The sequence below is a fragment of the Xenopus laevis genome, chromosome 9_10S (assembly GCF_017654675.1).
Source record: "Xenopus laevis strain J_2021 chromosome 9_10S, Xenopus_laevis_v10.1, whole genome shotgun sequence".
Classification (NCBI taxonomy): domain Eukaryota; kingdom Metazoa; phylum Chordata; class Amphibia; order Anura; family Pipidae; genus Xenopus; species Xenopus laevis.
In genome coordinates this window covers 62,878,792-62,891,593 of record NC_054388.1, presented here as the reverse complement: position 1 = coordinate 62,891,593, position 12,802 = coordinate 62,878,792, and positions in this window count along the sequence as shown.

Here is a 12,802-nt window from a genome sequence, read left to right as displayed (position 1 = left end):
CCTTTTATAGAATACATGCCCATGGGAAATAGGAGTTTTACAATAAATAGGTAACTAAATTGATGGAAATGGTATTTGGTGCTTATATCAACTCTGTATTAAAAGCTGCTACTTTCTATAGGAAAGGCTATTATACCCCATAGCAACAAATTAACCCTATTCTTAGCTAGCTACAAGTTTTAACTACAGGGATGGGACCTGTTATCCAGAATGCTCAGGACCTGGGGGTTTCCAGCTAACAAGAGCTTGGATCATTATACTTTAAGGGGCAGATTTATCAAGGGCCGAATTGAAAATTTTAATTTGATTTCAAATTGCTCAATACAATATTTCACCAGGTCTCGAGGGCCTGCAGTTGCAATCAATGCAAAATAATTCTTCAATGAGAATCCCAGCTGATCTGTGTAACCCCAGGTTCATTTTCTGCAACTTTGCTGCAATTTCAGTTAAATTGGGCTAATTTACTATAAATTCATCAATTTGAAAAAAGTAAAAAAATACAAGAACCAAATGGTTGCTGGCAATTCAATCAGTAAGTAAATTAGCCCTAATGTCCGAATCAACATGGACTAGCCATGTTCCTTCAAGATTGACCAGGGCCTGTAGAAAGAACTGTAGGGAATGGCAGCCATAGGTGGCAGTCTGTGTCTTTAACTGAAAAACAAAGGGAAACAGCATTTAAATGATCCAGTTGAAACATGCAATAAATCGAATCCATGATTATGTTCAGCTGTGAGAACTGCACTCCGGTAATTTGAGAGCAGAGCAAGGGCAATGCTGGGGTTGGTTTTTCTGCCTGAGCGAAATGCAAAAAAAATCCTATGACATAATGTCCTGTCCTTTCCCAGCCATATTTATGGTCTGATATCAATGCAAATAAAGTCATGAATCTTCAGGCTCATCTCTCCCTGATCTATGGCAAAGCCACCTCTATCCTGCTGTACCATATATTTAAACTGAATAATACAAATACAAGTTCTTCTATCTGTTGCCTATGTATTGAAGGTGCCTTGTATATCCTGGACCTTTGCTGTCCAGTACAGTGCCTAGATTAACTCTTTATTAGGCAATTACTCATGTAATATGCTGGACCTTACCATTTTGGCCCATTTGCCACCTGAGGCAGCTTGGCACTTACTACGCTAAAATTTCTGGTTTCAAAACAGGAAATTTGGCGTTTTTGCCATCCTTGGTAACCAGTGGAATGCTGCTGCCTGAGGTGAGTTTCACCAGCATGTAAAATTGAAAGTAACTGGCTGTAACTGTAAAGATAGATAATGGATAGATATCTAAGTAGAAGGTAAAAGATAGATGCAGAGTAGGGAAAAAAAGATGGGTAACAGACATTCAGCTGCGGATAGATGATATATAAGAATAGATAGATAGATAGATAGATAGATAGATAGATAGATAGATAGATAGATAGATAGATAGATAGATAGATAGATAGATGATTAATAGATAGAGTGGTTAGCTTGGCAGTACTGGAGTAATGTTGGATAACACAGTATAAGTATGTTAAAGGATAAGGAAAGCATGATTCAATTGTATTGGGGCAACATGTTAGGCACCTAGCAGTGAATCCAATTGCTAAGTTGTTACCATTGGCAGGAAGAATGCCCATTTTATAGACTATAAGATAAAAGCCATAGTTAAATATACTGTATACTAAAGCTCTTTGTGGGCCTGAAACCTTATATTCATATTTATTTCTCTTATAACTGAGATCACTTCTAGCGTGCCTTCTGCTGTTCTGCTCTAGGTGTTTTGATACACAGATAAACTCCTTTATATGCTGTTCGGTTTAGAGAAGCTGTGGGTAATCAGCATTCCGAGTGCATTTGGAACCATATGAAACAGTTACAGTCACGGTGTCACTGTGTTCTTTATTAAATATCTAGACTGCTGAACACGCCCAGACTAGACAGGCATTAATCAGACAGTACATCCAAGCAATGCTCTTTAGCCTGGTGAAATACTGTCTAAATAGGAAAGATTGCAGAATGCTGTCTTCTGTGCAGGAATTTAATGCAATTCTTGTTTCAGATGGGCAGAATGTGAATGTGAGATAAGTCGGGGCTGAAGAATGAACATCATTGTTATTGTACAGTTTTATGGTCATCTACAGGTTATCTGCACAGCACGTCTTCACCTAAATGCATTCAGCTAATGTTATTTTATATGAGTCCGTTTGGTGTCAATGGACAGGATTATTATTATCCTTTATTTATATAGCACCAACATATTCCACAACATGTTACAGAGGTTATACATCATTCATAGCTGTCCTGCCCCAGTGGAGCTTAATCTAAGGGCCATATCACTTTCTTACACACTATGGTCAATTTTATCATGGGCCAATGAATCTAGGGTAGTGGGCTTCTCCTTGTGGGTTAGTGGTAGGAGAAAGAAAACTGGGTAACTGGATGAGGAGATGTGTATGGGAGGAGGTTTTCAGGACAAATTTGGAAGAGAACCCTGTTTAGCTAGGCTGCACCCACATTGGTGCAGCCTCCAAATGGTTTGCTAAAAGCTGTACATATATACTGTATGATGTGTTGCATACTGTATGTTTGTTTTGTAGATGTAACTGTTAACTAATGTTAATAATGTTAATAATTTATGCTGCTGCCTTTTCATTGAAAAAAGCTGTCTGCTGAGGAAATCACACTTGGCTGGTATTTTACCACCGTAATCAGTAAAATACCAGCCAGGACCAGGACAGTATTCCAAATTTGCCTGTATTTGTGGGTAAATTTGTAATAACTTGAGATTCTGCCCCCAGCCTGCCACCAATTCCTGGTTAAAGGCTAGCCCTCTCCTGCACCTAATTTATGTTTTATTGGGCCCAATCTCTCCTGACCTGTCTTGCCCTGTCCTTTTCAGCCATGCCCATCATCTTTACATCATAGCCCCACCACTCATAGCCCCTCATTATCAAACATTATCATTATTAAAAAAAGACGGCAACCTATTGTCTGTGTCTACTCAGTTATTGTGGGGTACGAGTTTGTGGTGGCAAGATATGGAAATAATGTGAGGGGTGGTGGTTAATACAGGAGGGTGGCCAATACTTTACAGTGACAGTCAAGTTGCTCTTGAAGAGAGACTGATATTTTCTTCCAACAGTATATTATTAGTGTAATTTCCCATATATCCTTCTCTGTGAACTGAAGTGAACATTTTCCCTGACTTTAGTTTAGGCTCCCTAGTTGTTCCTGTTGTCTGGCATTACGGTCTATGGGGACCTTCTTCCTCTAGTGTCTTTTAGCACATGGCACTAAACTTTTTTATATAAAAATATATTATTTGCATTGTTCATCTTTCCTTTGAGTATCCAAATAGTTCTATAAATAAAGATATGTATCTACATAAATACTTTAGCCTATACAATGGATAAGAAGGACCATCACCATAATGTAATACACAGCTCAACCATACTTTGTTTCTTGTTTGGATTTAGTATTCCTTTAAACATGCATCTTGTAATACTCTACAGAATATCTCTCATATTTACCCGTATATACTGTAACAAATTTCATGCTCATAGAATGTCACCTTAGTGTTTCTTTCTCTTATGCAAGGTGTATATTCAAGATTCACCCTGGGACCCATAGAGCAAACACTGATTTTGCAGCACATCCAATACTTCAACCCAGCATGTTTGATTTATCACAAACAATGTCGCTCCCATTGCTAAAAAAAAAAATAAAAGATGCTCTTGTGAGCTATTAAGAAAACACTTCTTACTGGGTGGGACTGGGTGAACTGGAAACCTCATTAGTTAATTTATTTTACATAAAATATGGTAGGGTTAGGGTTAGCCCAATTTCTATTTAAAGGGATACTGTCATGGGAAAAAAAATTTTTTCAAAATGAATCAGTTAATAGTGCTGCTCCAGCAGAATTCTGCACTGAAATCCATTTCTCAAAAGAGCAAACAGATTTTTTTATATTCAATTTTGAAATCTGACATGGGGCTAGACATTTTGTCAATTTCCCAGCTGCCCCATGTCATGTGACTTGTGCTCTGATAAACTTCAATCACTCTTTACTGCTGTACTGCAAGTTGGAGTGATATCACCCCCTCCCTTTTCCCCCCCAGCAGCCAAACAAAAGAACAATGGGAAGGTAACCAGATAACAGCTCCCTAACACAAGATAACAGCTGCCTGGTAGATCTAAGAACAACACTCAATCGTAAAAACCCATGTCCCACTGAGACTCCTTCAGTTACATTGAGAAGGAGAAACAGCAGCCTGCCAAAAAGCATTACTCTCCTGAAGTGCAGGCACAAGTCACATGACATGGGGCAGCTGGGAAATTGACAAAATGTCTAGCCCCGTGTCAGATTTCAAAATTGAATATAAAAAAATCTGTTTGCTCTTTTGAGAAATGGATTTCAGTGCAGAATTCTGCTGGAGCAGCACTATTAACTGATTCATTTTGAAAAAAAATTTTTTTCCCATGACAGTATCCCTTTAACATGATATTATGGACAGGCACAATTGCTAGCCCCATTTTTGCTTTATGAGAAGTGACCTTTGTATTAGCTACTTCTCTGAGCAGTATAATAAAATGTCAAGCCCAGAATAGAGTCTATTCTAAATGTGAATAAATATTCTGTAACAGTCACTCGGCAGAGATGAACAGTCTGCTCTGTTCATGAAATATGACCAGTTTCTTCTCATAAAAACAAATCAAGCAGTACGTGAAATGTTCCTTTAAACTTAGGTATTAATCAGTAATACTAAAGACCTAATTTTCATCTTATTGGTTAACCAAAATCTGACCAATTACACTATCCTTAAATACTGTATGTTGGGTGAGGCTTGAGGGAGCAGGTTAAACGACTGGTCTCCCCAAGTACAGTTTGTCATAATAGAGCCACAACACAGCTGTATTTACTTTGTAACAGTTCTTACTGTTTCCTCTTTAATAAACTTGCCTTCCTTCTAAACCTGGCTTTATGTCATAGCAACACTGGTATAATTGTTTTACTCCTTTTGTTTTTTGTTATAATTATCAAATAAAAAAAAACAACCAGTAGACATGAGTTTACTAATAAACAAAGTGCAATTACCAATCATATATTTGCTTTCATTTTCTTAAGGTTGACAGGCCGACTAAAGCTGCTGAATCAGTCCCTACAGTCCAGAGTTGGCAACTTACTGGCCCATGTATAACTGATTTCTAGCTAAAAAATCTTCCAGGTATTAGTCGGGCAGAAGATGAAAAGTTCTTCAACATGTTTCTCGTAAAAACGGGTCTCCATAGATGGATGATCTGATTGTTGGCCCTGATTTAGTCCAGCATGTGGGCAACTAAATTGGACCCAGATCTGCTCTTTTGGCAACCTCGTCAAGCAAGCGGGTCTGGCCAGGTACTGTATGGGTACTTTAACTTGAATCAGACTTAGGAAATGTAATTGCTGATTGGCTGCTATTTGTGTTAGTAAAAGAGCATCTGTTTGGAACGGCTGATGGAATGAGGTTCCCTCAAGTGCTACATACTGTATGCTGGAGTAAATCCAGTTTTGAGATTATTCCCTGTGTTTGCAAAATATAATGGCATGTCTCTGTAAGGGTCAAGCAGCAACATTGCAATATATTGCAGAACACTGGGGGTCACTAAAATGTCATCCTGCTAATTATTATAAGACTGTCCTGTGTGTTTGGTTAATTTTAAAATGGGTTATTTTGCCCAAATCATCTCATTGCTCATGATAACAATAATATACAAATTTCATTGCCAGCTTGTTAGTGTGTATGTGGAGGGTGTGAATGTGTATGTGGGGGAGGAACACTTTTACATATAGTTGCATTTTATCAAGAATATTGCTTATCTTTCTAATAAAAACAAATCTGAAACAGCCACACATGAAGCATTTGGCTCTAATCAGAATGTTTGTTACATTAACCGTTAAAGCAAAACCAAAATTGCATGTGGAGAAACTGATTCTGTAAACCCGGTGTCTGGTAAACACAGGGTTACTTCAGTGAGGCTATTGGGTTCTACTTTGCTCTCAATCACAGGAGATATCCAGCGCTTTGCCTGCATTCATAGGCAACTGAGACAAAACAGGAAATTCTTCTGTGGCAGCCGTCGTCATTATACGCAGATCAACCTACACAGCCGACGCCTGGCGAATACGAGATTATGAGAGTCCATATAGCCTTCTGCTCATAGCTTTCAATCAGTCAGTAGCTGAAGGTCGATTGCACGCAAGTGTCTGGATCATCGCTGCTTAAAGCACTGAACAAACAGATCACATTTAAAAACTCCACATGGAAAACAATTCACCAATGAGATTTGATCATTGAAATCAGGGCAACATATCAGGCATCTTGTTATTATCTTACTTACAGGGATTATTATGTAATTTGTGGCTTCATTATATTACACTGGAATCAGACATGGGGATGAAGGACAGACAAGTTCAGTGCTAGGAGAGAGTGTTATTGTTGTGAAAGCAGCAGATGGGTGGTTTTGGCCTTAAATTTAGACATCAGATATGGTGTCCATTCAATGATAAGGATGTGCTTGAAAATAAAACAAATCCCATAACTGAGACTTTTAGAAAAGAAATCAATCAAGCCTCTAATTTCAAATGCCTTGTAGTCATTTATCACTGAATGAGCGTTTCCTACTAGGAAAATTGCTGGCTGTGCAGTTATGATGATGCTTATAACGAGTACAGGACAACAATTGAAGATGCCTTACAATCATACATATCAGTTTTGTTTCACACGCTGGATATCCTGAGCCGACTGTTAAGGCATTATTATTATTTATTTTGTTCCACTAAAATATAACCCACCTATCATATTGCTTTACTCTCACTCTCTCTCTCCAGAGCTGACACTCACCAGTGAATTTACTTTGTATCAGCAGCCAGCTGTCCTCAGCCTGCATCCTCCAAACCCCACAATTCCCTGTACACAGGATTTCAATAAGGAATACAACATCACAGTGCAATGCATTGTGGGTTATGTCGTTTCTGCATGCTGACTGTAAGCTGTGGAGAAGTTGTTACAATTTGTAACATCAGTGTTTAATCCTTCCTTCCCTGCCAGAATTTCAAATGATGCAGAAAGAGATGGACTGTTACACAGATGGATTACAGCATAGAAATGGCATTTATTCATACATTTTGAAGAAACGGGTAACTGTGAGTATATGTGGGTTTTGGAAGCCGGAGTTCCCCTTTAAATACAATTTCCCACATAGGAAAGAAAGTATTAGGGGTAATTGTGTAAATAGAAGCCTAAGGAAACATCTTGAGGGTCCACATATCCCTAGGAGGATGCACAAGCATACACAGCTTTACTGGGGTCCCACATTTGGGCATTCACTTGTTCTGTTTTTCCCTATTCCTAACCCTCCCCTCCATGATTAGGGATATCCTGTTATCCTGCTGAGGACTCATGTAGCATTATTTTCTTAAGGGATTTAGATCTTTGCAGAAGTCAAGGCAGCTGTTGGTGAGCACTCAACACAGACAATCAGCAGACAAGGAGATTAAGTGACAGGTCAAGTTCACAGGGAGATGACAAAGGAATTCAAGCCAAGGTCTTTTGCATAAGGCAGTGACAGAGATAGGGCACTTATGTGCTACTATCATTCTGGAATAAACTAGAACGTAACATAATTTGAGATGTGGTAGATTATTAGATCAAAGGAGGTCCCTTTTCACTAGAAGTAAAGGCATATCAGGATTGAAAAATAATTTTACTATTTGCTCTAATATATATATATATATACTTACACTGCAAACTTGCCCCAAATGGGGTATAGCCCTTCAAACCAATACTGCTCAACCATGGGCTACCCATAGTTGAGCAGCCAATGGTTCCTGAGCAACCCATGGTACCTCAACGTATTATCATAAGTGAAGTATGCTAGGAGCTGTAGTCCAGCAACATCAGAGTTGTATGCTGAAAGAAATATTGCTTAATAGAACATTTACCCATGTCTCCAGGGCCAGCAGAATAATTCAAATATAAAAGGCTCCTCTAGTTAGAATCCCGCCTTGGACAGTTTCATGGCTTGTTTAGATCCAACAAAAGGAAAAGCGCCTGTGCATATGCAGAAATGTTTATGTTGAAAGTCTGTATAACTACAAAGACTCCTCTTTTTATGTACTTTCCTTTTGTTGGCTTTCCTGATTATATATTATACCAAGTTTTATTAAACCCCATAGACCAGGTGAGGTTTTGTTTAGGCAATGGCAGAGCTAATAACAAACACGCTGCAATAAAAAAAAAAACAGCACTTGGCTATGATACACGGGGTAATTTATCCATTGGTTTCTTCAGTCAATAGAGAAGCCCCTCAAACCACCATTTGCCACCTGCAATGGGAACCACCTGGACCACCAGTATAGTCAATGCTAGGTTTTGGGTACTGACATATGTTACAAGCCTAAAACTGGTAATGGTAACTAGTAAGACTATTTTCATGAATGATTCTTCTTTTATTAGAGACTTCCTTCATATAAAAACATCATGCTAAACAGCAAATTAAAAATATAAAATTAAAGAATGCAAAAATCAAGGGCATAACATTTTTAGTTACTTTTCTGTCTTGGAACATATTATTTCATTGTCTTCTTGCCTAAAACAGTCCTCATTGTCAGCATTCTGACTTTTCAAATCTGTTACATTTCCAAACTGTGCCTTGCAGGCAGCAGCCCTTTTATCTGCTATGACCTATTTCCCCCTTACAACAGTTCCAGGAATTGCTAATGTTAGAGTTTGTATATCTTCAGTTTCAGCCTCTCACTTCAGTTCAGGCAAGGGTGAAGCCATATGTATTTCTCTGAATAGAGCTCAATGTTTTCATTCAAAATGAAATAGTATTTTCCTCTTGTAACCCTGAGTTTGGTAAATGCTGTAATACATCATTAGTCCAACACATGCCTGGATTTCATTGCTGGTAATGAAAAGTAATCATGGGGGAATTGAGATTATATATATATTCAGTTGCTGGGTGATTTCTTTTGATGTTGAATTAATGACAGTAATTTCAATAAAAAATATTACTGGCAGAGAGAACCTTTTTGAGAAAATTAAAAACCAGTTATTACCGTACTATTTGCTATTCGTATATTTAGAGCTATTTTGAGATTGAAGGAAAATAATGGCACAGGAGGAAGGCTTTGTTACTCATGGGAGAATTGCATTTGCCTTGCCCGTATTCTTCTGCAATGCAGAAACTCAGGACATGAACTGTCATTAAAACCCTGACTAACAAGCTAGGTAAACGTAGAATGGCAATTAGATTTGAATTTAATTGGTTACTATGGTTATATCAAGATACTAAATTGTTTGTAATGAAAATTAATTGTCTCTTATGGTTTACAAATGTGATACAGAAGTTGATTACTCTGAAACTGTGTACATGCCACTTAATTACACTGGCACTCAATCCATACTAAATTGGCTTCACCCATAAGATAATAACAGTGAGGTTCCTTTTTTGGGGAAGAGCACCCCCAAAGTTCAAGAAGTGCTTTGGTCACAGATTTGTAATGCATCTGTATATAAAGTATATTAAAGATTTTATTTATATACAGCCAGCTGTTATAGTACTTCACCCTGCGTGGTGCATCCCCATTTGAGTTTCATTGTCCATTAATTAGCAATTACATTTAGGAATAACCCATTTAAAATGTTTGATTAAAATATAGGAGAAATGTAGCCTAGAACTGCATTTAGTATCAATTTGCAAAACTTTGGGTTTACAACCCTTTTAATACAAAAATTGTAGCTATACAGACACACAGCAAAATTATTGTCATCATGAAATGCATAGCAAACAAACTCTGTGCTTTTTGCCCCATCAGCGTCATTTATGAACCTTATTTTAGTTACGATTATCTGTTGAAGTAAGATATTACATAGTATCATGGAGGCCATTCTAGGCTGTGTGGAAATGTTTTTGTGGTCCTGATCCAAAACTTGTAGGGGATATGAATGAAGCATTTGTAAAATTCTGCAGTTTGCACCCCCTTGAAGTAAAAAAATTCAGGGACATTAAAGGATATGGTGCTCCTGTAAGATATGTAGACTGTGGGGGGCACATAGACACAACTAAACAGCAAGGATGCACCTGACATTTCTCTTCCCATGTCACACATATAAGCTGTAATAAGTGGAGAACATTGCCTTAATTGCACAAGAACGGCACCCAATACTAAGTGCCCACCTTCTGATCAGCATGATGGCTCCTTTGTTAGTGAAAAAGCAACAACACCCGCAAGCACCCTTGATGATCTAGTGTAGCACAACACAAGGACTTTCAGCTGCTGTCTTTACCAATGTGCTTGGAACACGGTGCTCCAGAAGTACAAATTATATTTTAAACTGAACTCTCAGCAGCAGTGGTCAAGTATCACATCAAGTATCTAGGTGACAAGCTAGAACAATGTTCCTGTAAACCAAATCCTTCAGCTTGAAACAAGGGGAGGATTTAAAAAACACATCCAGGAGAGGCAACCTGAGGGGTAGGGGAAGTCCCTGACTCAGTGACTGACCTTACACAAGTGATGGATGAAGTGCTGGGCCAACTACTTCCAGATTTCAGAGAGAGTCCACTGTGCTTTGGGCCATCCACAGAATTGTAACCTTCCTAGTGATATTGTGCGGAAACTGAACCATCATTACAAAGAAAAGAAATATAGAATGTGGTCTGGTATTAACGGAACAAAATGTATATGCTATTTGATCTCCTAGTACTCAACATAATTGATATGGCTGTAACCAGTCCATTTCCAATATTGATTTATCTGGCAAAGCCATTTTTTTTACGGAGACACAAAATAGATATTTTTTCTTTTACTTAAAGGCATACTGTCATGGGAAAACACGTTTTTTTCACATAGTGCTGCTCCCAGCAGAATTTGGCTCTGAATCCATTTTTCAAAAGAGCAAACAGATTTTGTTATATTCAAATTTGAAATCTGACATGGGTCTAGACATATTGTCAATTTCCCAGCTGCCCCCAGTCAGTGACTTGTGCTCTGATAAACTTCAGTCACTCTTTGCTGCTGTACTGCAAGTTGGAGTGATATCACCCCCTCCCCAGCAGCCTAACAACAGAACAATGGGAAGGAAACGAGATAGCAGCTCCCTAACACAAGATAACAGCTCCCTGGAAGATCTAAGAACAGAACTACCGTAAATAATAAAAGCCAAGTCCCACTGAGACTGATTCAGTTACATTAAGTAACAGAAATAACAGCCTGCCAGAAAGTAATTCCATACTAAAGTGCAAGCACAAGTCACATGACTGGGGCAGCTGGGAAAACTGACAAAATGTCTAGCCCCATGTCAGATTTCAAAATTGAATATAAAAAAAATCTGTTTGCTCTTTTGAGAAAATGATTTCAGTGCAGAATTCTGCTGGAACAGCACTATTAACTGTGTTTTGGAAAAAACATGTTTTCCATGACAGTATCCCTTTAAATGTGTGATCTTACCACAAAATATGTTCAAACAATATTGGATGCTTCAAGCAATTATTTTTTAATACAGGTAATTAGAACGCAGTTAAAAAATAATGTCCTGAGAAACAGCAAGCAACATATTTTGGAATAGTTGAATTTGTCTTTCAGGGGTGTTGTAGGGTGTGACCTTGAGAAGCCACTGCTGATGTCCCGCACAGGCTAAATTAAAGGGGATGTAAACTTTCCATAAATCTTTAGCATTGCACTCCTTAGCTCATCAAAGCTGCATTATGGGTAAAAAAAAAATCCCATTGCACTTGAACTTTGAACTTGTGGCTGTGTTTGTAAATGGCCCCTTCTGTGTTAAACTATACTGGGAGATGTCTTTGAATTAAAAATTTAAAGCAACACCATTTGTGTATTGGTTTGATATTGTGCATTTGTCGTTATAGAAAAGATGCTTTCTAATGCCCTAGGCAAAAGGCATCCATATTCTTAATACCTGCCAAAAGCCTTTCCTGTGCCTTGAAGCCCCAGTTGCTTCCTAGCCTGCACCCATGAATAATGGATTCCAATGGATGCCCTTGTTCCACCAATCACCCACATATCCCCCACCCCCTGAGTATAGGAGTATAGAGATGGTTAATGCAGGCATAGATGAAGTGAAAGAAGCAGGGCCTCGGGACACTGACAGGGTGCTTTGTACCCATTTTTGCAGAAAAGACCTATGGTATAAATAAGAGTAAACCATTTAAACTGTATGCATACTATATTGGTGCTTAAAAAAATAGGAAGAATGCTTCCTATAATAATCATGTTATGATACATTAGGGAAGCATTACAAACAATGCTTACCAGCCCAGACTTGGTTCTCTGCCAGCAACACATTACAACTTATTAATCAACTGACCCCCATCTAATGGCTAAAGACATAAGCAAATAGGTGCCTGAATAGCAAAGCGTCCCCTTTGAGAGTGAGCTGTGGCACTTGTCACAACATTTGCTTTCTTCATGGCATGGTGATCGCACATGAATGGTACGACTGATGGAGACTCGCTGTTTTACTCTTTACAGTACAAAGAACTTGCAAATTTGTCAGGGACTGGAGGGCGATTTTAAATGACCTATTTATTTAAAGTCCATCCAGCGGTGGCCCCTGCAGTGAGATTAAGTAGGACCTAAATCTTTTGGAAAGTGTCTTTTATGTTTGCCTGCGACAAAGCAGAGAATAATTTGTATTATACTTGGCAGGCTATTTAATGAATTTGGTGTTTATTATTATTCATGTACTGTAGTTCTTTGCTTTGTTAGAGAAAGAAAAGGCATTTTATGTACAGGGTAGTGCACAGAGTAG